Raw genomic sequence first — 12,686 nt, 5'->3', positions numbered from 1 at the left:
CGGAGACAGTCCTGCTCCACTTTCACCACTATGAGAATATACCTTTAAAGCTATCAGCCCAAAGAAAAAAAGCGCCGCACCACCACTGCGTGGGCTCGAACCTCCAACCTTTCGGTTAACAGCCGATCGCGCTAGCCAATTGCGCCACGGAGACAGTCCTGCTCCACTCTCACCACCATCAGAACATATCTTCAAAGCTATCAGCCCAAAGAAAAAAAAGCGCCGCACCACCACCGGGTGGGCTCGAAACTCCACCCTTTAGGTTAAGAGCCGATCGCGCTAGCCAATTGCGCCAAGAAGACACTCCTGCTCCACTCTCACAACCATCAGAACATAACTTCAAAGCTATCAGCCCAAAGAAAAAAAGCGCCACACCACCACCGCGTGGGCTCAATCTCGAACCTTTCGGTTAACAGCTGATCGCGCTAGCCAATCGCGCCACGGAGAGAGTCGTGCTCCACTCTCACCACCATCCGAACATATCTTCAAAGCTATCAGCCCAAAGAAAAAAAAGCGCCGCACGACCAAAAGCTGGGCTCGAACCTCCAATTTTTCGGTTAACAGCCGATCGCGCTTGCCAATTGCGCCACGGAGACAGTCCTGCTCCACTCTCACCACCATCAGAACATATCTTCAAAGCTATCAGCCCAAAGAAAAAAAAGCGCCGCACCACCACCGGGTGGGCTCGAAACTCCACCCTTTAGGTTAACAGCCGATCGCGCCAGCCAATTGCGCCACGGAGACAGTTCTGCTCCGCTCTCACCACCATCAGAACATATCTTCAAAGCTATCAGCCTAAAGAAAAAAAAGTGCCGCACAACAACCGGGTGGGCTCGAACCTCCAACGTTTTCGTTAACGGCCGATCGCGCTAGCCAATTGCGCCACGGAGACAGTCGTGCTCCACTCTCACCGCCATCAGAACATATCTTCAAAGCTATTAGCGCAAAGAAAAAAAAGTGCCGAACCACCACCGGGTGGGCTCGAACCTCCAACCTTTCGGATAACAGCCGATCGCGCTAGCCAATTGCGCCACGGAGACAGTCCTGCTCCACTCTCACCACCATCAGAACATATCTTCAAAGCTATCACCCCAAAGAAAAAAAACCGCCGCACCACCACCGGGTGGGCTCGAACCTCCAAGTTTTTGGTTAACAGCCGATCGCGCTAGCCAATTGCGCCACGGAGACAGTCCTGCTCCACTCTCACCACCATGAGAACATACCTTCAAAGCTATCAGCCCAAAGAAAAAAAGTGCCGCACCACCACCGCGTGGGCTCGAACCTCCAACCTTTCGGTTAACAGCCGACCGCGCTAGCCAATCGCGCCATGGAGACAGTCGTGCTCCACTCTCACCACCATCAGAACATATCTTCAAAGCTATCAGCCCAAAGGAAAAAAAGCGCCGCACGACCACAGGCTGGGCTCGAACCTCCAAGTTTTTGGTTAACAGCCGATCGCGCTAGCCAATTGCGCCACGGAGACAGTCCTGCTCCACTCTCACCACCATCAGAACATAACTTCAAAGCTATCAGCCCAAAGAAAAAAAGCGCCACACCACCACCGCGTGGGCTCGATCTCGAACCTTTCGGTTAACAGCTGATCGCGCTAGCCAATTGCGCCACGGAGAGAGTCGTGCTCCACTCTCACCACCATCAGAACATATCTTCAAAGCTATCAGCCCAAAGAAAAAAAAGCGCCGCACCACCACCGGGTGGGCTCGAAACTCCACCCTTTAGGTTAACAGCCGATCGCGCTAGCCAATCGCGCCACCGAGACAGTCGTGCTCCACTCTCACCACCATCAGAACATATGTCAAAGCTATCACCGCAAAGAAAAAAGCAACACACCGCTCCCGGGAGGGCTCGAAACCCCAACCTATCGGTTAACAGCCGATCACACTAGCCAATTGCGCCACGGAGACAGTCCTGCTCCACTCTCACCACCATCAGAACATATCTTGAAAGCTATCAGCCCATAGAAAAAAAAGCGCCGCACCACCACCGGGTGGGCTCGAAACTCCAACATTTAGGTTAACAACCGATCGCGCTAGCCAATTGCGCCACGGAGACAGTCCTGATTCACTCTCAACACCATCAGAACATATCTTCAAAGCTATCAGCGCAAAGAAAAAAAGCGCCGCACCTCCACCGGGTGGGCTCGAACCTCCAACGTTTCGGTGAACAGCCGATCGCACCAGCCAATTGCGCCACGGAGACGGTCGTGCTCCACTCTCACCACCATCAGAACATATCTTCAAAGCTAACAGCCCAAAGAAAAAAAAGCGCCGCACCACCACCGGATGGGCTCGAAACTCCAACCTTTCAGTTAACAGCCGATCGCGCTAGCCACTTGCGCCACAAAGACAGTCGTGCTCCACTCTCACCACCATCTGAACAAACCTTCAAAGCTATCGGCCCAAAGAAAAATAGTGCCGCACCACCACCGCATGGGCTCGAACCTCCAACCATTCGGTTAACAGCCGATCGCGCTAGCCAATTACGCCACGGAGACAGTCCTGCTCCACTCTCACCACCATCAGAACATATCTTCAAAGCTATCAGCCCAAAGAAAAAAAAGCGCCGCACCACCACCGGGTGGGCTCGAAACTCCACCCTTTAGGTTAACAGCCGATCGCGCTAGCCAATTGCGCCACGGAGACAGTCGCGCTCCACTCTCACCACCATCAGAACATATCTTCAAAGCTATCAACGCAAACAAAAAAAAGCGACACACCACTCCCGGGAGGGCTCGAACCTCCAACCTTTCAGTTAACAGCCGATCGCGCTAGCCAATCGCGCCACGGAGACAGTCGTGCACCACTCTCACCACCATCAGAACATATCATAAAAGCTATCAGTCGAAAGAAAAACAAGCGCCGCACCACCACCGGGTGGGCTCGAAACTACAACCTTTCGGTTAACAGCCGATCGCGCTAGCCAATTGCGCCACGGAGACAGTCCTGCTCCACTCTCACCACCATCAGAACATATCTTCAAAGCTATCAGCCCAAAAAAAACAAGCGCCACACCCCCACCTGGTGGGCTCGAACCTCCAACCTTTTAGTTGACAGCCGATCGCGCTAGCCAATTGCGCCACAAACACAGTCGTGCTCCACTCTCACCACCATCAGAACATATCTTCAAAGCTAATAGCACAAAGAAAAAAAAAGCGACACACCGTCTCCGGGAGGGCTCAAACCTCCAACCTTTCGGTTAACAGCCGATCGCGCTAGCCAATTGCGCCACGGAGACAGTCCTGCTCCACTCTCACCACCATCAGAACATATCTTCAAAGCTATCAGCCCAAAGAATGAAAAGCAACACACCACTCCCGGGAGGGCTCGAACCTCCAACCTATCGGTTAACAGCCGATCGCGCTAGCCAATTGCGCCACGGAGACAGTCCTGCTCCACTTTCACCACCATCAGAACATATCTTCAAAGCTATCAGCCCAAACAAAAGCGCCACACCATCACCGGGGGGGGCTCGAATCTTCAACCTTTCGGTTAACAGCCGATCGCGCTAGCCAATTGCGCCACGGAGACAGTCCTGCTCCACTCTCACCACCATCAAAACATATCTTTAAAGCCATCAGCGCAAAGAAAAAAGTGCCGCACCACCACCGCGTGGGCTCGAACCTCCAACCTTTCGGTTAACAGCCGACCGCGCTAGCCAATCGCGCCATGGAGACAGTCGTGCTCCACTCTCACCACCATCAGAACATATCTTCAAAGCTATCAGCCCAAAGGAAAAAAAGCGCCGCACGACCACAGGCTGGGCTCGAACCTCCAAGTTTTTGGTTAACAGCCGATCGCGCTAGCCAATTGCGCCACGGAGACAGTCCTGCTCCACTCTCACCACCATCAGAACATAACTTCAAAGCTATCAGCCCAAAGAAAAAAAGCGCCACACCACCACCGCGTGGGCTCGATCTCGAACCTTTCGGTTAACAGCTGATCGCGCTAGCCAATTGCGCCACGGAGAGAGTCGTGCTCCACTCTCACCACCATCAGAACATATCTTCAAAGCTATCAGCCCAAAGAAAAAAAAGCGCCGCACCACCACCGGGTGGGCTCGAAACTCCACCCTTTAGGTTAACAGCCGATCGCGCTAGCCAATCGCGCCACCGAGACAGTCGTGCTCCACTCTCACCACCATCAGAACATATGTCAAAGCTATCACCGCAAAGAAAAAAGCAACACACCGCTCCCGGGAGGGCTCGAAACCCCAACCTATCGGTTAACAGCCGATCACACTAGCCAATTGCGCCACGGAGACAGTCCTGCTCCACTCTCACCACCATCAGAACATATCTTGAAAGCTATCAGCCCATAGAAAAAAAAGCGCCGCACCACCACCGGGTGGGCTCGAAACTCCAACATTTAGGTTAACAACCGATCGCGCTAGCCAATTGCGCCACGGAGACAGTCCTGATTCACTCTCAACACCATCAGAACATATCTTCAAAGCTATCAGCGCAAAGAAAAAAAGCGCCGCACCTCCACCGGGTGGGCTCGAACCTCCAACGTTTCGGTGAACAGCCGATCGCACCAGCCAATTGCGCCACGGAGACGGTCGTGCTCCACTCTCACCACCATCAGAACATATCTTCAAAGCTAACAGCCCAAAGAAAAAAAAGCGCCGCACCACCACCGGATGGGCTCGAAACTCCAACCTTTCAGTTAACAGCCGATCGCGCTAGCCACTTGCGCCACAAAGACAGTCGTGCTCCACTCTCACCACCATCTGAACAAACCTTCAAAGCTATCGGCCCAAAGAAAAATAGTGCCGCACCACCACCGCATGGGCTCGAACCTCCAACCTTTCGGTTAACAGCCGATCGCGCTAGCCAATTACGCCACGGAGACAGTCCTGCTCCACTCTCACCACCATCAGAACATATCTTCAAAGCTATCAGCCCAAAGAAAAAAAAGCGCCGCACCACCACCGGGTGGGCTCGAAACTCCACCCTTTAGGTTAACAGCCGATCGCGCTAGCCAATTGCGCCACGGAGACAGTCGCGCTCCACTCTCACCACCATCAGAACATATCTTCAAAGCTATCAGCGCAAACAAAAAAAAAGCGACACACCACTCCCGGGAGGGCTCGAACCTCCAACCTTTCAGTTAACAGCCGATCGCGCTAGCCAATCGCGCCACGGAGACAGTCGTGCACCACTCTCACCACCTTCAGAACATATCTTAAAAGCTATCAGTCGAAAGAAAAACAAGCGCCGCACCACCACCGGGTGGGCTCGAAACTACAACCTTTCGGTTAACAGCCGATCGCGCTAGCCAATTGCGCCACGGAGACTGTCCTGCTCCACTCTCACCACCATCAGAACATATCTTCAAAGCTATCAGCCCAAAAAAAACATGCGCCACACCCCCACCTGGTGGGCTCGAACCTCCAACCTTTTAGTTGACAGCCGATCGCGCTAGCCAATTGCGCCACAAACACAGTCGTGCTCCACTCTCACCACCATCAGAACATATCTTCAAAGCTAATAGCACAAAGAAAAAAAAAGCGACACACCGTCTCCGGGAGGGCTCAAACCTCCAACCTTTCGGTTAACAGCCGATCGCGCTAGCCAATTGCGCCACGGAGACAGTCCTGCTCCACTCTCACCACCATCAGAACATATCTTCAAAGCTATCAGCCCAAAGAATGAAAAGCAACACACCACTCCCGGGAGGGCTCGAACCTCCAACCTATCGGTTAACAGCCAATCGCGCTAGCCAATTGCGCCACAGAGACAGTCCTGCTCCACTTTCACCACCATCAGAACATATCTTCAAAGCTATCAGCCCAAAAAAAAGCGCCACACCATCACCGGGGGGGGCTCGAATCTTCAACCTTTCGGTTAACAGCCGATCGCGCTAGCCAATTGCGCCACGGAGACAGTCCTGCTCCACTCTCACCACCATCAAAACATATCTTTAAAGCTATCAGCGCAAAGAAAAAAGCAACACACCACCACCGGGTGGGCTCGAACCTCCAACCTTTCGGGTAACAGCCGATCGCGCTAGCCATTTGCGCCACGGAGACAGTCGTGCTCCACTCTAACCACCGTCACAACATTTCTTCAGAGCTATCAGCCCGAAGAAAAAAAAGCGCCGCACCACCACCGGGTGGGCTCGAACCTCCCACCTTTTGGTTGACAGCCGATCGCGCTAGCCAATTGCGCCACGGAGAGAGTCGTGCTCCACTCTCACCACCATCAGAACATATCTTCAAAGCTAATAGCGCGAAGAAAAAAAAGCGACCCACCGTCTCCGGGTGGGCTCAAACCTCCAACCTTTCGGTTAACAGCCGATCGCGCTAGCCAATCGCGCCACGGAGACAGTCGTGCTCCACTCTCACCACCATCAGAACATATCTTCAAACCTATCAGCCCAAAGAAAAAAAAGTGCCGCACCACCACCGGGTGGGCTAGAAACTCCAACCTTTCGGTTGACAGCCCACCACGGTAGCCAATTGCGCCATGGAGACAGTCCTGCTCCACTTTCTCCACCATCAGAACATACCTTCAAAGCTATCAGCCCAAAGGAAAAAAGCGCCGCCCCACCACCGCGTGGGCTCGAACCTCCAACCTTTCGGTTAACAGCCGATCGCGCCAGCCAATCGCGCCACGAAGACAGTCGTTCTCCACTCTCACCACCATCAGAACATATGTCAAAGCTATCAGCGCAAAGAAAAAAGCAACACACCGCTCCCGGGAGGGCTCGAAACTCCAACCTATCGGTTAACAGCCGATCGCGCTAGCCAATTGCGCCACCGAGACAGTCCTGCTCCACTGTCACCACCATCAGAACATATCTTCGAAGCTATCAGACCAAAGAAAAAAAAGCGCCGCACCACCACCGGGTGGGCTCGAAACTCCAACATTTAGGTTAACAACCGATCGCGCTAGCCAATTGCGCCACGGAGACAGTCCTGATTCATTCGCACCACCATCAGAACATAACTTCAAAGCTATCAGCGCAGAGAAAAAAAAGCGCCGCACCTCCACCGGGTGGGCTCGAACCTCCAACGTTTCGGTTAACAGCCGATCGCGCCAGCCAATTGCGCCACGGAGACAGTCGTGCTCCACTCTCACCACCATCAGAACATATCTTCAAAGCTATTAGCGCAAAGAAAAAAAAGCGCCTCACCACCACCGGGTGGGCTCGAACCTCCAACCTTTTGGTTAACAGCCGATCGCGCTAGCCAATTGCGCCACGGAGACAGTCCTGCTCCACTCTCACCACCTTCAGAACATATCTTCGAAGCTATCAGCCCAAAGAAAAAAAAAGCGCCGCACGACCACAGGCTGGGCTCAAACCTCCAATTTTTCGGTTAACAGCCGATCGCGCTAGCCAATTGCGCCACGGAGACAGTCCTGCTCCACTCTCACCACCATCAGAACATATCTTCAAAGCTATCAGCCCAAAGAAAACAAAGCGCCGCACCACCACCGGGTGGGCTCGAAACATCAACCTTTCGGTTAACAGCCGATCGCGCTAGCCAATTGCGCCACAAAGACAGTCGTGCTCCACACTCACCACCATCAGAACATATCTTCAAAGCTAATAGCGCAAAGAAAAAAAAGCGACACACCGTCTCCGGGTGGGCTCAAACCTCCAACCTTTCGATTAACAGCCGGTCGCGCTAGCCAATTGCGCCACGGAGACAGTCCTGCTCCACTCTCACCACCATGAGAACATATCTTCAAAGCTATCAGCCCAAAGAATGAAAAGCAACACACCATTCCCGGGAGGGCTCGAACCTCCAACCTATCGGTTAACAGCCGATCGCGCTAGCCAATTGCGCCACGGAGACAGTCCTGCTCCACTTTCACCACCATCAGAACATATCTTCAAAGCTATCAGCCCAAAAAAAAGCGCCACACCATCACCGGGGGGGCTCGAATCTTCAACCTTTCGGTTAACAGCCGATCGCGCTAGCCAATTGCGCCACGGAGACAGTCTTGCTCCACTTTCACCACCATCAGAACATATCTTCAAAGCTATCAGCCGAAAGAAAAAAAAGCGCCGCACCACCACCGGGTGGGCTCGAACCTCTAACTTTTCGGTTAACAGCCGATCGCGCTAGCCAATTGCGCCACGGAGACAGTCCTGCTCCACTCTCACCACCATCAGAACATATCTTCAAAGCTATCAGCGCAAAGAAAAAAGCAACACACCACCACCGGGTGGGCTCGAACCTCCAACCTTTCGGTTAACAGCCGATCGCGCTAGCCATTTGCGCCAAGGAGACAGTCGTGCTCCACTCTCACCACCGTCAGAACATTTCTTCAGAGCTATCAGCCCAAAAAAAATGCGCCGCACCACCACTGGGTGGGCTCGAACCTCCCACCTTTCGGTTGACAGCCGATCGCGCTAGCCAATTGCGCCACGGAGAGAGTCGTGCTCCACTCTCACCACCATCAGAACATATCTTCAAAGCTAATAGCGCGAAGAAAAAAAAGCGACCCACCGTCTCCGGGTGGGCTCGAACCTCCAACCTTTCGGTTAACAGCCGATCGCGCTAGCCAATCGCGCCACGGAGACAGTCGTGCTCCACTCTCACCACCATCAGAACATATCTTCAAACCTATCAGCCCAAAGAAAAAAAAGTGCCGCACCACCACCGGGTGGGCTCGAAACTCCAACCTTTCGGTTAACAGCCGATCGCGCCAGCCAATCGCGCCACAGAGACAGTCGTTCTCCACTCTCACCACCATCAGAACATATGTCAAAGCTATCAGCGCAAAGAAAAAAGCAACACACCGCTCCCGGGAGGGCTCGAAACTCCAACCTATCGGTTAACAGCCGATCGCGCTAGCCAATTGCGCCACCGAGACAGTCCTGCTCCACTGTCACCACCATCAGAACATATCTTCGAAGCTATCAGACCAAAGAAAAAAAAGCGCCGCACCACCACCGGGTGGGCTCGAAACTCCAACATTTAGGTTAACAACCGATCGCGCTAGCCAATTGCGCCACGGAGACAGTCCTGATTCACTCTCACCACCATCAGAACATATCTTCAAAGCTATCAGCGCAGAGAAAAAAAAGCGCCGCACCACCACCGGGTGGGCTCGAACCTCCAACCTTTCGGTTAACAGCCGATCGCGCTAGCCAATTGCGCCACGGAGACAGTCCTGCTCCACTCTCACCACCATCAGAAAATATCTTCAAAGCTATCAGCCCAAAGAAAAAAAAGCGCCGCACGACCACAGGCTGGGCTCAAACCTCCAATTTTTCGGTTAACAGCCGATCGCTCTAGCCAATTGCGCCACGGAGACAGTCCTGCTCCACTCTCACCACCATCAGAACATATCTTCAAAGCTATCAGCCCAAAGAAAAAAAAGCGCCGCACCACCACCGGGTGGGCTCGAAACTTCAACCTTTCGGTTAACAGCCGATCGCGCTAGCCAATTGCGCCACAAAGACAGTCGTGCTCCACACTTACCACCATCAGAACATATCTTCAAAGCTAATAGCGCAAAGAAAAAAAAGCGACACACCGTCTCCGGGTGGGCTCAAACCTCCAACCTTTCGATTAACAGCCGATCGCGCTAGCCAATTGCGCCACGGAGACAGTCCTGCTCCACTCTCACCACCATGGAACATATCTTCAAAGCTATCAGCCCAAAGAATGAAAAGCAACACACCACTCCCGGGAGGGCTCGAACCTCCAACCTATCGGTTAACAGCCGATCGCGCTAGCCAATTGCGCCACGGAGACAGTCCTGCTCCACTTTCACCACCATCAGAACATATCTTCAAAGCTATCAGCCCAACAAAAAGCGCCACACCATCACCGGGGGGGCTCGAATCTTCAACCTTTCGGTTAACAGCCGATCGCGCTAGCCAGTTGCGCCACGGAGACAGTCCTGCTCCACTCTCACCACCATCAGAACATATCTTCAAAGCTATCAGCCGAAAGAAAAAAAAGCGCCGCACCACCACCGGGTGGGCTCGAACCTCTAACTTTTCGGTTAACAGCCGATCGCGCTAGCCAATTGCGCCACGGAGACAGTCCTGCTCCACTCTCACCACCATCAGAACATATCTTCAAAGCTATCAGCGCAAAGAAAAAAGCAACACACCACCACCGGGTGGGCTCGAACCTCCAACCTTTCGGTTAACAGCCGATCGCGCTAGCCATTTGCGCCACGGAGACAGTCGTGCTCCACTCTCACCACCGTCAGAACATTTCTTCAGAGCTATCAGCCCAAAAAAAAGCGCCGCACCACCACCGGGTGGGCTCGAACCTCGCACATTTCGGTTGACAGCCGATCGCGCTAGCCAATTGCGCCACGGAGAGAGTCGTGCTCCACTCTCACCACCATCAGAACATATCTTCAAAGCTATTAGCGCAAAGAAAAAAAAGCGCCGCACCACCACCGGGTGGGCTCGAACCTCCAACCTTTCGGTTAACAGCCGATCGCGCTAGCCAATTGCGCCACGGAGACAGTCCTGCTCCACTCTCACCACCATCAGAACATATCTTCAAAGCTATCAGCCCAAAGAAAAAAAAGCGCCGCACGACCACAGGCTGGGCTCAAACCTCCAATTTTTCGGTTAACAGCCGATCGCTCTAGCCAATTGCGCCACGGAGACAGTCCTGCTCCACTCTCACCACCATCACAACATATCTTCAAAGCTATCAGCCCAAAGAAAAAAAAGCACCGCACCACCACCGGGTGGGCTCGAACCTCTAACTTTTCGGTTAACAGCCGATCGCGCTAGCCAATTACGCCACGGAGACAGTCCTGCTCCACTCTCACCACCATCAGAACATATCTTCAAAGCTATCAGCGCAAAGAAAAAAGCAACACACCACCACCGGGTGGGCTCGAACCTCCAACCTTTCGGTTAACAGCCGATCGCGCTAGCCATTTGCGCCACGCAGACAGTCGTGCTCCACTCTCACCACCGTCAGAACATTTCTTCAGAGCTATCAGCCCAAAAAAAAGCGCCGCACCACCACCGGGTGGGCTCGAACCTCCCACATTTCGGTTGACAGCCGATCGCGCTAGCCAATTGCGCCACGGAGAGAGTCGTGCTCCACTCTCACCACCATCAGAACATATCTTTAAAGCTAATAGCGCGAAGAAAAAAAAAGCGACCCACCGTCTCCGGGTGGGCTCAAACCTCTAACCTTTCGGTTAACAGCCGATCGCGCCAGCCAATCGCGCCACGGAGACAGTCGTTCTCCACTCTCACCACCATCAGAACATATGTCAAAGCTATCAGCGCAAAGAAAAAAGCAACACACCACTCCCGGGAGGGCTCGAAACTCCAACCTATCGGTTAACAACCGATCGCGCTTGCCAATTGCGCCACGGAGACAGTCCTGATTCACTCTCACCACCATCAGAACATATCTTCAAAGCTATCAGCGCAGAGAAAAAAAAGCGCCGCACCTCCACCGGGTGGGCTCGAACCTCCAACCTTTCGGTTAACAGCCGATCGCGCTAGCGGATTGCGCCACGGAGACAGTCCTTCTCCACTTTCACCACCATCAGAACATATCTTCAAAGCTATCAGCCCAAAAAAAAGCGCCACACCATCACCGGGGGGGCTCGAATCTTCAACCTTTCGGTTAACAGCCGATCACGCTAGCCAATTGCGCCACGGAGACAGTCCTGCTCCACTCTCACCACCATCAGAACATATCTTCAAAGCTATCAGCCGAAAGAAAAAAAAGCGCCGCACCACCACCGGGTGGGCTCGAACCTCTAACTTTTCGGTTAACAGCCGATCGCGCTAGCCAATTGCGCCACGGAGACAGTCCTGCTCCACTCTCACCACCATCAGAACATATCTTCAAAGCTATCAGCGCAAAGAAAAAAGCAACACACCACCACCGGGTGGGCTCGAACCTCCAACCTTTCGGTTAACAGCCGATCGCGCTAGCCATTTGCGCCACGGAGACAGTCGTGCTCCACTCTCACCACCGTCAGAACATTTCTTCAGAGCTATCAGCCCAAAGAAAAAAAAGCGCCGCACCACCACCGGGTGGGCTCGAACCTCCCACCTTTCGGTTGACAGCCGATCGCGCTAGCCAATTGCGCCACGGAGAGAGTCGTGCTCCACTCTCACCACCATCAGAACATATCTTTAAAGCTAATAGCGCGAAGAAAAAAAAGCGACCCACCGTCTCCGGGTGGGCTCAAACCTCTAACCTTTCGGTTAACAGCCGATCGCGCTAGCCAATCGCGCCACGGAGACAGTCGTGCTCCACTCTCATCACCATCAGAACATATCTTCAAACCTATCAGCCCAAAGAAAAAAAAGTGCCGCACCAACACCGGGTGGGCTCGAAACTCCAACCTTTCGAGTAACAGCCCACCACGGTAGCCAATTGCGCCACAAAGACAGTCCTTCTCCACACTCACCACCATCAGAACATATCTTCAAAGAAATCAGCCCAAAGAAAAAACAGCGCCGCACCACCACCGGGTGGGCTCGAACCTCCAATTTTTGGGTTAACAGCCGATCGCGCTAGCCAATTGCGCCATGGAGACATTCTGCTCCACTTTCACCACCATCAAAACATACCTTCAAAGCTATCGGCCCAAAGAAAAATAGCGCCGCACCACCACCGCATGGGCTCGAACCTCCAACCTTTCGGTTACCAGCCGATCGCGCTAGCCAATTGCGCCACGGAGACAGTCCTGCTCCACTCTCACC

General features: G+C 53.3%; 5 non-coding genes across 5 annotated transcripts; all 5 read right to left on the bottom strand.

Moving 5' to 3' along the window:
- Positions 1-3,178: 3,178 nt before the first annotated feature.
- On the bottom strand, positions 3,179-3,252 carry TRNAN-GUU (transfer RNA asparagine (anticodon GUU)). The gene has a single exon. It is a non-coding gene; the product is annotated as a tRNA-Asn (tRNA).
- Positions 3,253-3,326: 74 nt separating this feature from the next.
- On the bottom strand, positions 3,327-3,403 carry TRNAN-GUU (transfer RNA asparagine (anticodon GUU)). Its single transcript has one exon. It is a non-coding gene; the product is annotated as a tRNA-Asn (tRNA).
- A 2,132-nt stretch (positions 3,404-5,535) lies between these two features.
- TRNAN-GUU (transfer RNA asparagine (anticodon GUU)) lies at positions 5,536-5,609 on the bottom strand. The gene has a single exon. It is a non-coding gene; the product is annotated as a tRNA-Asn (tRNA).
- A 2,138-nt stretch (positions 5,610-7,747) lies between these two features.
- TRNAN-GUU (transfer RNA asparagine (anticodon GUU)) lies at positions 7,748-7,821 on the bottom strand. Its single transcript has one exon. It is a non-coding gene; the product is annotated as a tRNA-Asn (tRNA).
- Positions 7,822-9,658: 1,837 nt separating this feature from the next.
- On the bottom strand, positions 9,659-9,735 carry TRNAN-GUU (transfer RNA asparagine (anticodon GUU)). The gene has a single exon. It is a non-coding gene; the product is annotated as a tRNA-Asn (tRNA).
- Between the last annotated feature and the right edge of the window lie 2,951 nt (positions 9,736-12,686).

This window comes from Rhipicephalus microplus, unplaced genomic scaffold, assembly GCF_043290135.1.
Source record: "Rhipicephalus microplus isolate Deutch F79 unplaced genomic scaffold, USDA_Rmic scaffold_85, whole genome shotgun sequence".
NCBI classification, from domain to species: Eukaryota; Metazoa; Arthropoda; class Arachnida; order Ixodida; family Ixodidae; genus Rhipicephalus; species Rhipicephalus microplus.
Note: the sequence above shows the minus strand (reverse complement) of the source record. Positions and strands in the feature narration are given on the sequence as shown.